This window comes from Falco naumanni, chromosome 5 (assembly GCF_017639655.2).
Source record: "Falco naumanni isolate bFalNau1 chromosome 5, bFalNau1.pat, whole genome shotgun sequence".
Lineage (NCBI taxonomy): Eukaryota > Metazoa > Chordata > Aves > Falconiformes > Falconidae > Falco > Falco naumanni.
In genome coordinates this window covers 4,322,481-4,337,655 of record NC_054058.1, presented here as the reverse complement: position 1 = coordinate 4,337,655, position 15,175 = coordinate 4,322,481, and the positions used below count along the sequence as shown (strand labels likewise).

At 49.2% G+C, this 15,175-nt stretch overlaps 1 protein-coding gene across 2 annotated transcripts in view; it reads right to left on the bottom strand.

Moving 5' to 3' along the window:
* The window catches only part of IGSF11 (immunoglobulin superfamily member 11), a 108,265-nt gene that overhangs the window by 51,182 nt on the left and 41,908 nt on the right, over positions 1-15,175 (bottom strand). The window lies entirely within an intron of this gene.

Here is a 15,175-nt window from a genome sequence, read left to right as displayed (position 1 = left end):
GTGCACCTCTGAGACACGCAGAATGAGACATGCATCATTTGGTAGAAGAAAGTATACATTTAGGAAGAGCCATTCGGGAAAAAAAGCCACCAGCCTTCGATAATGTGGCAATAAATGCAATCAATACAGGTTGCTGGAGCAATCAACTTGCCTAGAGAAACGGATACCGACGGATATCGTGATCAATAATGCAGGATTCTTTAAATACGTCAGGAACAAGAAATTTTAGTGCCTAGATTGAGCACCGTGGCTTGCTGGCACTGCCTTACTTTGGAGAAACACAGCCGTTTTCCCAGATAGGTTTACTGGAAGCAGGATTATGTCTGTATTTCATCAGCTGCTTTCCACAGGCAGCTTCCCTCCCCAAGTGGATCAGGCAGACCCAGCGTACTCTGCAGCAACTGAGCGCCAGGCACTGACATGCTGACAGGGGCAGCAGCCGGGCCACCTATAGGCAAGCTTTTAGCAAATTGAATGCAACGTGAATCCTACACTCGGGGATGCAGTATCTACGTTAACTGCTTTTACATAAAATGCACTTTAATTCAGCTCCTTCCTTCCTATATTCCTCCCCCCCACCTCCATAACTATCAATGACTCTACAAGAAGTCTCTGAAGCAGAAGAGCTGCCAGGAGGCTGTAGCAGCTGCGCATGAGACAACAGGGCCCTTCGCACTTCAGCAATATGTTGGAGGCAGTTAAAAGCTGGGGTAGTCACACATTTGCCAGATATTATTGCTCAGTGACTAAGGAGTTAACCACACCAGCAGTTACATTTCTGGGTTTAGGTCACCTGTCTCTGGACTAACTGGTCTGCTCACCCCTCGGAAAGCAACCATTGCAAATGCCTTCTGCAACTCATTGCAGAAAACCTGCTGCAAACTCAGGAACCCCCCAGCCATCCCCAAACATCCAGCTCTGCCTCTGAAGTGTGCTTGAAAGGAAGGGGAAAAAAAATAATAAAAGCTGGAATGTGTCAGTATTGCTGGAATTCTGCAAGCCTGGCAGCAGGTAGTGTCAAGGATGGCAGCAGTACTAGGAGAGAGATCAGGTAATAGCCTAATGGGAAGGGAAGAAGGAAGAAAACAGCTGATCTGAGAGGAGATAGAGGAGCAAAACAGAGCACAAAGCAGAATATAGTAACAGATCTCATCTGCACAGGCGATGGTAAACGCTCACAGAAGAAGACAAAAAAACATGTCCTGGAAAAGGTGTGCAGAAGTGCTGTATTTGGTAAAGTTGTTTCTCCAAATAAAATCATTTCCACCTTCAGCCCACTCTGGCCACAGAATAATCACCCGACTTCAGCAGGGAACTGGCGCAGCAACAAACTGGGAGGACTACTGAGGAGAAATAGATGACATCCACAAATCAACACATACATATATGCATGCACACGAACATATGGAGGCAATTCCTTACTAATTTACTGTTGCCTATCTTAGGCTGCTTCAAAACCCGCTCCGAGGCAGATGAAGAAAGCTTTGCCCTCCTGTGTCTATCCCATGACATGTAGGCATGTGGGGCTGGTGGTGGGGTCTTCCTACAAAGTATCAGGCACTGGCCATTTTGCTGGAAGCAGGATGGCCAATGCTCTCACATAAAGGAGCACAAGCTCCTGTTTCTACCCAGTCCTGCCTGTGAACTCTCCCCGGACAGGGGACAGGAGTGAGATATTGAAACCATTGTGCAAAGCAAACAGCCTGAGGATAAGACTCCAAGAGGCTGCAGTGCAAGAAAGAGACCCTATAAAGGGACAGCAGCACAGGGCAAAGAGCTCTTACCATCACCAACGTGCAAGGCGACATGCTGGACTGCTCAGCTTCCCCTGTCCGTGCCTCAGGCTCAGTAGCCCAGCTCAGTGCTCCTTCCTTCCCCCCTGATGAGTACCTTCACTGCAGGGTCATCCTCAGTTGTTTCATGGCTGTTGCCCTGGCTCACCCCCACACACACACGTTTGGAACCTGGCACGTGAGCTCAGTCCTTGCTAGATGCCCAGGTTAAAACCCAAGTGCTGGCTCCACTCCTGCAGATAACCCCTACCCACTCATCACTGTGGACAAGGGGTCCTCCTGGTCCTGCCCATAACTCCGTTGAGATGACACCTTCATGCCTTACCTACGTGCTCCCAATAAATCCATTATCCCCTACAAGCTTATCTTCCCCAGAACAGCCTTTAAAGACCAGACTTTGCCATGCTGGCTGTCTCTTGCATCAACACTTCACTTCCAGAGCAGCAGGCAAACCAAATGATGGGGAATCATTCACTTCTTCCACCACCACCTTACTATGTGTCGGGGCCAGGGACCTGCTGGACCTCCAGCCTACGGCCAAAAGGACCTTGAGTCCAGAGATCTGCACTCAACTCTGCTGCTATGTGATGACCTTGTGGAAGCCAGGTTTCCAGCAGGATTTCAGACCAGGAAATTTCCAAAGCCCTCAAGCTATGTATCAGAAAGATGAGAGATCATATCTTTCATCATTTCCTTCGTATCCTTCATCCATCCTCGGTGTTTACAAAACCATGTAGCAGACTCAGCAGCAACTTCCAGCTGAGAGACTGACTGGTGACCTGCAATGAGGACAAAGGCACCTGAGAAATCACCCAGAGCATGAGCCACAACATGCAGCCATCTCTCAACTGCTGTTGATTCAGGAAAACCATCACCTGGGGTAAGCTTCACTGAGGTAAACTTCCCTGTACTACGATGGGAAATCTCCATGGCAGGACCCCAGCAGGGTCTGATTTACACAAGTTTTCACAGAAGCTTTTTGCAGTGAAATCCTGGTCTGCCATTCACACCGACTGTCCGTGCGGCTCTTCAGGACTATTTACATTGTACTGTGCATGTAGGTAGGATCTGGGAATGTAACATCTACTGTTCTCTCAGGGCTCTCTCCCAGTACAAAACACAGCTTCCCTGCTGCCTGCACTGCTGCACAGACACTGGCAAAACCAGCTGGCTCGCTGTCCTCCGAAGCCCAAGTGTCCAACAGAGCCGCTCTACACCCTCCAGCACAGAGAGAGCAGCACAACGCTGAGAGACAGGTTACAAGGTCATCTAATAAAGCTGGGAAAAGGCACACATCCCCTTGCAAAGCAGGAGCAGCAAGCTGCAAACTACAGGCAGGGCGAGAGCCGTGTTTCCAAGGCTCAGCCTCCACTGGAGCACCAGTTGCCACAGCACGTGGCCGCTGGGTTTGAGCTGTCCAGGTGCTTTCCCCTGGCAATGGCTTTGAAGACTGCCCATTCATCTGATTTGTGAGTTATGTAATCACCAGCGGAAAACAGGGTTGGTTTGTTTGCTTTTTGCTTTAATAGAAGTCATGTAATCACTTTAGGTTTAAGCTCCAGTCCAAATCGGACTATTTTTACTTTTCAGGCTTGATCTCTCTGGAAAGAGGATGAGTCCTTTTGCCTGGCTGACAAAGAACGAGTTGGGGTAACACAGTGGCTGCTGCAGGCTGACAGGGAGAGCAGCGTGTCCCTGCTCATCCCGAGCCCTGGGGTGCACTCACTGGTTGCTGAGCCCCCAGCTCCCAGGCAGCGGTCCCCGGGAGCTGGTGCTGTAACCAGAACCACTTGGCTGGGCAAACCTTGAATACTCTTTTCCCAATTCCTGCCCTAACTTTCTTGCACCTATACATCCCACTGCCACCTCCCCAGAAGTAATTCTCGATTTCATCCCAGGTTTTGAGCTCACCACACGGCTCAGCATTTCCGTCCAAAATCCAGCAGCCCTTGCTTTTACAAAACTTCCCCTGACATTAGCTGTCACTGTGCAAGCCACCCACCTTCTAAGCACTGAGGTGCGAATTTTCCACCAAAGGAACTGACAAAAGATTTGCACACTTTGCACAAATCCTACCTTGCGATACATGGGTGCTACTCTACACACAAACCAAGCCTTCATCATCTAGAATAAAACCGGCTTCCCCGCTATGCTATGCCTGTTCCCCGCTGCCACCCCATTTCTCCTCATTTGCAGAAGAAACTGCCTCCTGCTGAAGACGGTCTACGCTTCAGAGGTGCTTAGACCTTTGCCCAAGCCACCATTAGAAACAAAATCTGTGTACAGACCTTCCTCAAAGTGCAGAATGTTTACAAACTGATTTATTGCCCCAGGCTCCATCAGTAGCTGTTTTTGCTCCTTGTCAAACGATTTGGATTTCACTCAACACTTCTTCTCAGGCGGAAACGCCCATCATGTTGGCAGCAGGATTAAAATGGCATGTGAGCCAGCCAGGGTGAAAATGTCCCCATTAATTTTTCATCTTTCCTCAGGCAACTCTGCCTATAGATCTACACAGGTATTAAGACAGCCCTGTCAACTAAAACTGTTAGCTCGTTCTTCCTCCTGTGTCCTCGGTGCACAGCCAGCAGAGCTGCCGGTGCAGCCATGGAAGGTAGCGACCCTTTCGGAGTGGCTGTGCCCCTGCCATACCTGGGGGTCTGCTGCACCTGCTGAGGCCAAGGGCAGGTCCCCATGGACTGAATGCACGACTTCAGTCACCCTGCTTCCACAGCACCCCCAGGGACAGCTGGGCCCACAGTGGCCAGAGAGTGTTTTCCACGGGGAGCTTGATGCCAGGTAGTCATCCGTGCTAGCTACCACTGGGCACCCATCACTTTGCATCAAAAGAGCTTACACAGCCCAGAGCATCCCTCCGCTGCACACGCTCAGCCCTCTTCAGTGGAGCACACCGAGGTCAGACCAGGCTGGAGAACTGCGTCTCTGTGAATGGGCATCTCACTGGGAGACGCCTGCAATGCAGCGGCTGAAATCCTCCTGTGCTCTGCCCCAGAGCTCTTAACGACAGCAGCAAGGGTGATCCCACCTCCGAGTTCACAGACCTGCTTCGCTCCAGCCCATACTTGGTCCCCTCTTCTCTGACATCGCCTCTCCCTTCAGGCCTCCTTAGAGAGGCACCCCAAGAGACATTCAAAAGCAATCATCCCAGAAGAAACCTGTACCCACCCTTCCATAACAGCCCTGCTACAGCCAGGCCTCCCACTGGCTCTGCTCCCACACTCACCGAGCCTGAACAGGCAAAAACCTATAGCAAAATGTCGAAAAATAAAATGCTGCCCAAGGTTGTGTTGACAGCAGCTCTGTCAAGCCCGGGCCAGGAGAGCCATGCTGTTGGACACCCAAGCTTTCAGTCCAGAGGTAAAGCTGGGGACCAGACCACTTCTAGCCATCAGAGATCCTGCGGTCCTTTCTTTTATAAGATTAAAAGTGATAAGCCCAGTGTCATGACTAAATTCCAGCGCAGGTGATTACATGCTCCCTATTTTAATCACCCCTCACCCCTCCACAGGTCTGACTGGATGGACTAATAGCAAGCCAATACTTGCTCAATAACTTACATTCATTTTACAGAGGAGGGACAGCAAAAACAGGAAGCCAAGCTCAGGGGAGACTGTTCAGAGGTATTTGAAGCCAAAGAGACTTTGACAAGTGCAGATAAGCAAAAAAGTATTTTATCTGTCTACCGGGCAGAATGCTTTCCTAAAAAGCTGATGAGAAATTTAGAGATTTGTGTGCATTTGATTGCACGCCTGATCATACATCCTATTGCTATAGATCCAGCCTTAAAATATTGCTAAGGATGCAGCCTTACAATACATACTTGATGTGAGGACCATTAACAATGAGAACTACGTAAGTACTAGACTTGACCAGATGGCAGAAAGATTTTTGCATTTTCTCATCATACAGTTACCGATGGCTCTGCACCATCATCATAATAGCTTTGTCCTCCAGCTGTATAGTCATAATTGCATTTTATTTTTGTATTTCTTTGCAATTTAGGGCTAAGCACAGCTCTCAAAATGGCTGCTTTTGTTCCATGTAGGACCCTTCCCTCTCCGTGCTGGCTGGCTCTAACTTCTGTTGTGACAATACGTTTATCATCTCTAATATTTGTTTACCCTTTTTTATTCCATCTATTTTCTTTCACATACATTTTTAATTAGATGCACTCCTCTGTTTTCATTGTCTGCTAACACATTCATTTAGAAAGTGCAGTGCACACTATTGCTGCAAATCTCTGTTGTATGTTTAAAAGGTCAAGTCTATTTCTTGCAATAACCTTTGTCTGGCCAAGGTATCAGTCATACATCACAAATAAGATGACCCCTAAGGAGACCATTTGTATTCAAAATGTATTCAATTCTTTTTCCTTTGGCAATGAGGATTTGTAAACATGAGAGGTAACGGTATCATGCCACTACAGTAATAATTATTTTTGACTTTTAGACAGAATATACCTTTCACTCTTCCTTCTAGAGTCATGGTATACCTGAAATCTCTGGAGATTTTGTTCAACGCATTGCCTTTCTCTTCTAACTGGCACCCACTGCCAAGCCCCTGAGCCTCCAAGCCTCTAATGGGTAGCAAGTCTGTGCATTACTCCGAAATTTCTCAGAAAACTGGGAGGCACTGGAGCCACCTCATTCGGTGCTCCACCAGAGATACTAACTTCCCATTTGCTTTCCCCAAGCTGATGCCTGGGATGAGGCGCAGGAGATGAAGCACCAGTGCTGAGATGAGTGCTCCTCCTCTAGCCCCACGAGTGGGACAGGGGACCAACACATAGCTGGGGTGCTCCAGAGACAGCTTCAGCTTTGCAAAAACAAGGCAGGAACCAGGTTTGTGCAGTCAACTAGAAAGCAGCCGGTGATACCACCTGCGACAGGTGCCACTGACCATGGCAGCAGTGGGACCTTTTCCCCCTGCCCCAGGGTGGTCACAAGCAGCCCTGGGTGCCTCCACGTGGCTGTACAAGGAAAGCAGCACTTCTGGGCCAAGGTGACCACGCTGAGGCACAGAGAGGTGACCTGCCTTCACCCAGGTCAGCGGCAGAGCTAGAACCGGGATTTGAGCTCGGAACAGGAATCAAAACATGCTGAAATCACGCTTTGCTGACACCCTGACTTTGCCCACACCTTGCCATGGCATCCTTCACGTCAGCCTCAGTGACTGTGCAGCTATCTACAGAATCAGTTCTGGGCTGCAATTGCAAATGCCAGGACAGGGGAGGTGGGGGGAAGCCATGGATGGGCAGGCAGAGGGTTGCAGCGTGGTCTCAAAAGAGCTTACACCGACCAGACCCACACCTTAAGCAGCCCTGATGCATTTGTTAACTCCTGAGGTGTACAACAGTTGGACACATATCTCAAGCTGAGTAACTGAACCACTTCCAAGATAAGCCAGGCTCTCCTCAGCATTGCTTCAGCACTGTAATTAATTCACCAGCCTTTGCCTTTCCCTTTCCCCTCCCTGTGCCAGGTCAGCAAATTCACTGTTATGCCAGTTACTAAAACTGTATCTCGCTCTCTCTGGCAGTTTATCAGTTTTATTGGCGTGAATATGTCTTCCCCAGACGGCCCTCTGAAGTAAACGTATGGTAGAACAAACAGCTGAAAGCATGCAGGACAGGCAGAGCAAAAAGCTCACCTGATACATGGGGCAGGAGGCTGGGAGAGAGAAGCTGAGCCTGTGCACGAGGTGGAAAAGATGCCTGAGCAGAAGAGGGATGTCGCCTGTACCCAGAGAAACTGTGGGATTGCTCCTCTGGGATCAGGGTGGGCAACACTGGTGCTGCTTGTGCTTAAAGCCGTGCAGTGGTTCACAGGACCCAGGGCAAGCCGTGGAACCCAACACCTCCCAAAGCATTTCCTTTTGCAGCAAGATATTTCTGCTTTCTGGGATACTGCGGGAAGCCTACTGTGAAACACGATGAAGTATGATGCGCCCAGGCAGCCTGTGAGTTAGCAGGTACAAGAAGCATTCCTGTACGATGGAAAACAAGTTGCTAAAATAAAGATATCAACTCTCCAGCTGTGTAACCAGGGGTCCTTGCTGTGAAGGCACATGTATATCAGCCTTCTCTGCTTTCAAAACGCTCCTCAGATTTCACTGCCATCCAAAGCTGATTATATTTACCCTCCAGGTATTGTCTGCATTGTATTTTAATAATCTGCCCACCTGTTATTATTTTCTCTTCCCAAATCTGTCGCTTTTCAACAGTGCTGTAATTTAACTCCAGCTGAAGGCTGCTTCAGTTTGGATGACAACGTTTTCTCTATTAGTATCTGCCAGAGACAAAGCTGAAGCTCATCAAATGATAAACGATCATAACTGCCTTTCGCACTCTGAGATTTATTTAGATCATGATGCAGAGGGAAAAAAAAAGCTGAAATGCATTTGGTCATCACAGCCCCACTGCAGGCAAATGTCGGTCCCCAAGCATGACGTGACCCACCAGCCAGAGACACCCACCAGCCTCAAAGGTTTCCTGATGATAGTTGTGGTACCACCACAGCTGCCCAGCGTGCTGTTTTCTCCCATCCCTTCCCAGAGAGGGTGAAAATCAAAACCAGATGCTGTTTTTCTGGCAGTCTGGTAAAATGGTTAATGGATGGACTTGATAATCTTAAAGGTCTTTCCCAAACGAAACAATTCTATGATTCTAAGAGGAAGAGAGAGATGGTCACCATAGGATCTACCACATCTCCACAGCATCCGGGCTGTATTAAGAGAGCACAACATCCTGCCCTGTTACACCAAAATAAACCTGATCCTGTTGAAAATACAACACACATCCCTCCAGTATTGAACGTAAATATGTATGGGAATATGAGGGTGTAGGGGAAACTCCTTCCTGGACTTTGTGGGTGGCCAGCAGAAGCCCCAAAGGACTTGGGCTCCTTTCGCAAAAATAAGAGAATTCTAAAACAGGCTGAGTCCAGAAAGCCAAGGCTCTGCTATCCTGAAAATGCACATTCAAGCCAGCTCTCTTGTGCAGGCCTTGTCTTTCCCTTGGCCAGCATCTCTTTCAACTGTGCAACATGACATTTTACATATCCAGCAATACCAGTCAAGATCTGTAGCATCTCCTCCCCGAGAGGAAAGCAGAAGAAGAAAAAAAAAAAAATGTATCATTGCACTAAAGTAATTCTGATCTGGCCTGGGGGTATATTATGATGAGACTTCGCTCCCTGGTACGCTTCCAGACTTTTCCATTTCCTCACTGTCACTTCCTCTCGGATAAGTTTGCCTGCACTATTTGCACAGCTGTCAAGTCCACTGGAGATAGCAGGAGACTGACAGCCCACTCGCACAACTGCACTGTCCTGCAACACAACTCTCCCGCCTGGCCCCGCACCCCCGCCAGCGCCGCCACCTCCCTCCGGCACGACACCGGCCACCCGCCTGCTCCCTCCCACTGAAGCTGCCTGCAAGGACCCAGCCAAGGAGCCGCCTCATCCCCTGGCACGGAGCAGGTGGAAGGGCGAGCGGGATGCCCCTGTGCACAGGTTTGCTCCCAGGTGCGGAGGCAGCCCTGGGGTGGTCCCTGCTGGCATGCACGTCCTCACCACCGTGCCTCACCAAAGGCAGCAGCCGACGGCTCCCTCAGTTGACATGGGCTTGGACACAGGGGGGACTACTCTTGTTCTGTACCATCTGTCAGCCAACAAGCAGCGCACAAGACCTTGTGGGTTTAGGATGCCTTTGAGGAAAGGGTTTGACCTTTGCCTGGACAAGAACTTTAGACTCTTGTGGGGTGCCAGGATCCTTTGCCCTTTAGACAACTATCTACCTTCTGTCACAGACGCATGATGACCACGACATGATGACAAGCAAGCTGCTTTTCACTACACCTTCCCAGACAAGGAAGGCAAGACGCAGTAATGAACCACTCTGAACACTTTAGAACATTAAAGCTCTATTTTAAACTTAGAACACTAAAGAACCACTCAAAGAGGTTCCTGGAGCACTGCTGGAGCCAGGGCTAGCAGCTCACTCACATACCCCAGAGCAAGCTAAGACCAGGCTGCACCAGAGATGGGCCATAATGCAGAGAAGCAGCCCCCCAGCCCAACAGGCTAGCTGCAAGTCAACAAACTATTATAGAGTGTCTAGCCAGTAGGTATTGGCTGCGAAACAGCTTCTACTTGAGAGAAAGGTGCCTTTAGTACCTCAAGACACCAGATCTCAAAACTTGGATGTCTGCATCAACGTCATGCTGCAGACCCTGATTTTCTGCATTCTCTCACAGACTGCAGCTATACAGAGTTGCCTGCCTGTGGGAAGGAAGCAAAGGATCGATCCTGCAGTTGATGTTGGTTGCATTATTTGGTTCTATGGTCAGCATGTGTCAGTGGCAGGATTTTCCTCTCTAGAGGTGTCTGAAAATGTTCCAGGATGAAAGCTTCTATCAGTTAGCTGGTGCTGTTACCTCCCTGGATTGACAAGGATGCACCCCTTCGCTGGTGATTTCTGAGGCGACAGCAGCTGTCAGACCCTAGCAGAGAAGGTGAACATAACAGCTGAAAGAAACTTGCCATTATTCCGTCAGGGAAAATGTCTCTGTGGATGTTGAAACATCCCAGGCAAGCGCAGCTTGACTGCTCTCCTATCAGTCTTGTTAGGAGCTCACTTTATTACGTTTTGTTATTGCTAGGCTGAGTTCATTTTGGGGCCTCTTAATTACAATGCAGTCTGCTTCGGAAATAAAACCTGCAACGGTATCTGCAAGCACTCACAGAGCAGGGAATTATACTGGGCAAGCTAAAAAAAGACATTCGAGGCAAACCTTCAGCTGTAAAGGTCTCCAATTTACGGCCAGGCAGGTTACTGCAGGGGCATTCAAGGCAAATCACTCTGTGTTAGGATGATGAAGATGGGGAGCAGCCGCCCCGGGTAAGAGCTGCGGCAGAGCGTGGGCACCACGTCACAGCATTTGCCGTGCTAGTGCCTGGTGCCACAGCCTTCGGGCAGCTGGTGCACAAAACAAGAACACATTTAGGGGAGCATCATGCAGGTTTGGGGAGAAAGGCAGAAAGCAGCAGAATAGATGAGGTACAAGGTGAGGAATTTGTGTGCATTACAGATAAGTTCCCATGGGCAGCTGTAAACTTGGTAAAGGCATTATGTTTTGGAGATTAATGAGGTGAGATGCTTGCAGTGGGAACCCGTTCTAGGCAATGCTTTCTGCCAGCAAAAACTCTGCAAACTCTATGGAAAACATGCAGGCAGCCGTGAAAGCATATGGAGAGGATCAGCTGTATACGGGAAGCAGTTCCCAGTAGTGTACAGGCAGGCTTAACACTGGGAGGGGTGGTGGGGTGTATTTTTAATGAGTGAGAAGGCTGCGACACAAATCATTAGAAGCACCCAAGTAAATGCTTCATCTGTCTGTCAGGAGAGTGACACTGCCTTTTCTGCACGGGCACAACCGTGGGACAGCCCTAAAGCATAAGGCAGCTGTCACTGTCTCCTATGGTCCCCCTGAACGCCCCCAAGAGCACAGACTGGGTGTACAAATCCCTCATAAGAAAATTCGGATCCCTCCTGCCCAAGATATGGGAGAACCTCCCTACACTACGACTGGATTCCAAAAGTATGTAAGAGTTATTGAAAGGCAGAGCGCAAGCCCAGCAGCATGACGGGTGCACCGATTCGGCAGCGCAAACCAAGCAGCATGTACAAAATCGACACGGGCACGTTCCGAGGCTTTTCTATCTCCAAGCAACTCGGCACCACCAAGACTCTCCCCATTTCACTGAGGACAGCTCCTGTCAGCAGAGTCCAGGGGGTGGTGCCGCCAACGTCCACCAAATCCTTCCCAGACCTTATCAACAAGACGTGAGGATTGACACCTCACTGTATTTTGACAGCAGACAGATTTAACAGTGACGGTGTGGGGTAAAGCATTACTGGAGAATGTAACATTTGCAACGCGTCTCCACTGAAAGTCACAAGAAGCGCTGGTGATGTTCGTGTCTTCATATGGAAAAAAAAAAAAAAGTGGAAAAGGGCACAAAACACATGTGAGGGCTCAGGCAGTCCAGCCCTGGCTGTGCAGCAAAGTTTACCACTATGGGGTCTCTCCTCCAGCGTTTTCCTGTCCATAATATGTGCCCCAACCAGTGACATTCTTACATTGCCACTCACAAGCCAGACCCAAAAAATATCTCTTAGGAGCTTTTCTTGAAATTCCACCAACATTTCTTTCCCCAAGCTTTATCACATCACCCCTGCTTACCTACCTCCCGTTACCCTTCTGAGCAGCACCTCTCCCTGAAGTTCACACCCTTCAAATTAGAGGAAAACAGCTAGGTTTCCCCTCTTAATCACCAATTACCCATGATAAACACACTCAGTTGCTTTAATCTCCCCTCATACCTCAGCTCCCTTCCAGCACCCTAATCGTTGTTGTTGCTCTGAACTCCTTCTAACTTGCCTGCCTCTGTGACAGTGGGATGTCTGGAGCTGAGCACCGAGGTTGGGGTGGGATCTGACCAAAGCTGCATGCTAATTTCATCATTAGCAAAATTAGGTGTCTCTGGCAGGACGCGGGTGTTTGTTCATTCGCACATCTCATTGCTCCTGGCGCGGCTGTCCTCCAGCCGTCTGCAGTTTCCTACTCCCACTATCATTTGTTGGTTTTATTTAACCAAGGGATTAAAAGCTTTCAGGACGGTAATTACAATGATCGTTTGAGTGCCGCCTCTGAAGCCTGACGGCACGCCAGGCGTCCTCCGGTTCTGCGTGGCATGTGTCCTCTGGCGTGCAAAGTGCCCACAAGGACGGGTCAGCCAGTGCTCTGGAAGCCATCCCCACCCCTGGCAAGCCGAGCCCAGAGCAAGCACGCATGGCGTGAATGCCGCGGCCACAGGCTGGACACCCGTGGCACACAGGGCTTGGTGCCCTTTGCAACATAGGGCACCGCCTTGCCATCGCAACCCTGCCAGCACTGCCTGTGCACGCATCCAACGGCACTATCCACAAACCCAGAATCCAGGGCAGGAAAGGCAGCTCGGGATGCTCTGGAGTGGCAACTGCAATCTTTAACTGTCAAGGAAAAGGCAGCGTAAAAGCCACCCACCCACGCATGGGTTTAGAGTCACATTAGCTCTAGAATACTAAGCCAGCATGAAAAGAGTATCTGGTGATACGTGACCACAGTACCAAACGACAGCCTGTCACTGAACTGCTTCTATCCCAAGCACAGGTTGGGAAGTATCCTACAGGTAGACTTACAGTAGTCTTCTGCACTATGTCCACTGGGCAGAAACGCAGGGACATCATATATTTTCTATTTGTTAGCTTTGTGCAAATGTTCCAGGAACAAATTTCCATAAAACGGAGCTAATGAGTCTTGCCTGGTTTGAGACACAGAGCTGAAAAACCCTCCACATAAGGAACAGGCAGTATTAATAATATATCAGACTTCTCTGCAATACCGTTCTCATAGCTGAGAACATACGTGACCCTGTGCAAGCTTCATCATCTCTCTTCTCTGTGCCTTGGGGGCTTCGGGGTAATTTCAAACCTTGAAAGTCTTCCCCTCCACTTGCTCCAGTTTCTGTTGTTCCTAGAGAGCCGCCCGAATTTCACAACATCACCTGAGCAGTAGATAAGTAAAAATTGCCTTAGCCGTGGAGGAGAAATCTAGGTTAATTATGTTGATAACTTAACCCTCGGGCTAATCTCTAGTCCATTAAGGTAAGCAGATGGTCAGCTCACTGCAGGGAAGAGGAAGAGAGGATGGAGTAGCAGCTCCCATTCACAACACGCAGCACCAGACATGTCCCCGAGAGGGTGGGCATTCCCAGCCTGCTCCCTCCCCCCACGGACAGGGTTCCTTTGCACCCATGGCTGGCAAGGCAGGCCATAAAGGGAAGCACAGAGCCACCAGGAGATTAAAAAAAAGCCCAGACAAGGTGGGGGGGTTTTTTGTGATTCACGTAATCAGTGCACCAGCACAGACTGGAAGCAGGGAGGGATGGGGAATGGGTGGCACACAGGGATGGGTCTTGCAGGCTGGCACAGCTGGAACGGGGTGGTTAAACAACATATCCACAAGAAATAAAGATCAGACACAACGTGTCATTGCACGAACAGAAGAGAAGCATTTGCAAAGTAGTCTCCTGACCCAAGCAGACACTGAAAGCCCTCCCAGGAGCACTACTGCGCGAGCTATGTCCTTCCCAAGGTGACAGGGAGGGAGGACCAGGAATAGGTGTCCCAAATTCTGTTCCCAGTTCTTTTAGTGAATAATGGATCAAGCAGGAGCAAGGCATTTTGTCTCTGTTTCTCCATCTGCAAAGAATTCCTTCAACACCTTGCAGGGGGATTTTGTAAAGCGCTTTTTGGTCCTCGGATGAAAAGGGACAGTGACACATCACATCTCCATTATCAGTTGTCCCATTTCTTCAGTGGAGAGACAGGGATGTCAGGAACTGCTCTGCCTGCCTAAGAGCTCCCTTGCTTCCACTGAAATTGCAGAGGAGTCTTCATCTGCTCCCCTCCACACAAACAGCAAGTCCCAGGAGAACAGATGAATACAGGTTTGTGTGCACACAGCCGCGGTGTATAGAAGGGACTCTCCAGACTACCCATTTTGGGTATCATTTCTCAGGGAAAAACTGCTCCATCCAACTTAATCCTCTAACCACCACAGCAAGTGACTTCCCAAACACTGGCACTCTGCAGACCATCTGCTACGACACCAAAGGCATCCACAGCATGGGAATATTCAACTGTACAGGGACAGAGAAATTGGGAGCTTTAGATTAACTATAATTTTAAAAGTTTAAGACTAATGGTCATGTTGCAAAGTTGCATTGTGGTATTTGAGATCCCTCTGTGAACTCATCACAGTATCAAACCACAATATAACTGTTGAGTTGCCAAGCTGAGACTAACGTGCAACGTATGCGTTAATTATACCTGAAGGAGACGGGACCAGCTGGTGCACATCAGAGCCATCTTACTTATTTTGGGGACAGCCTGGACAGCCTTCCCTTAAACACACACTTGGAACTGAGCTGCACTTTGGGAAAAGCAGGTGTCACAATATGCAGATGGCATCAGTAAAGCCACAGGTACATTTATGTGGTATTTTGGAGGCAGAAGCAAGCCATGACCATCCTTTGAGTGGATAAAGCTGCATAGCTGTGGTTAGCATGCTGAGATACAAGGTGCGTGGGCTCCTGCTGAGTGCTGCGCTGAATTAGTCTCATGGCTTTCAGACCAACGCCAGCTTGCATCCACCAGCTTGGATGGAAGGTCAAGGGAGCTTACTTCTGCCTGCAGTGTATCATGTAGGCATTGCCCATGTCACCTCCCTGCGAGACCACGAATCTTCTGCGCCTCAT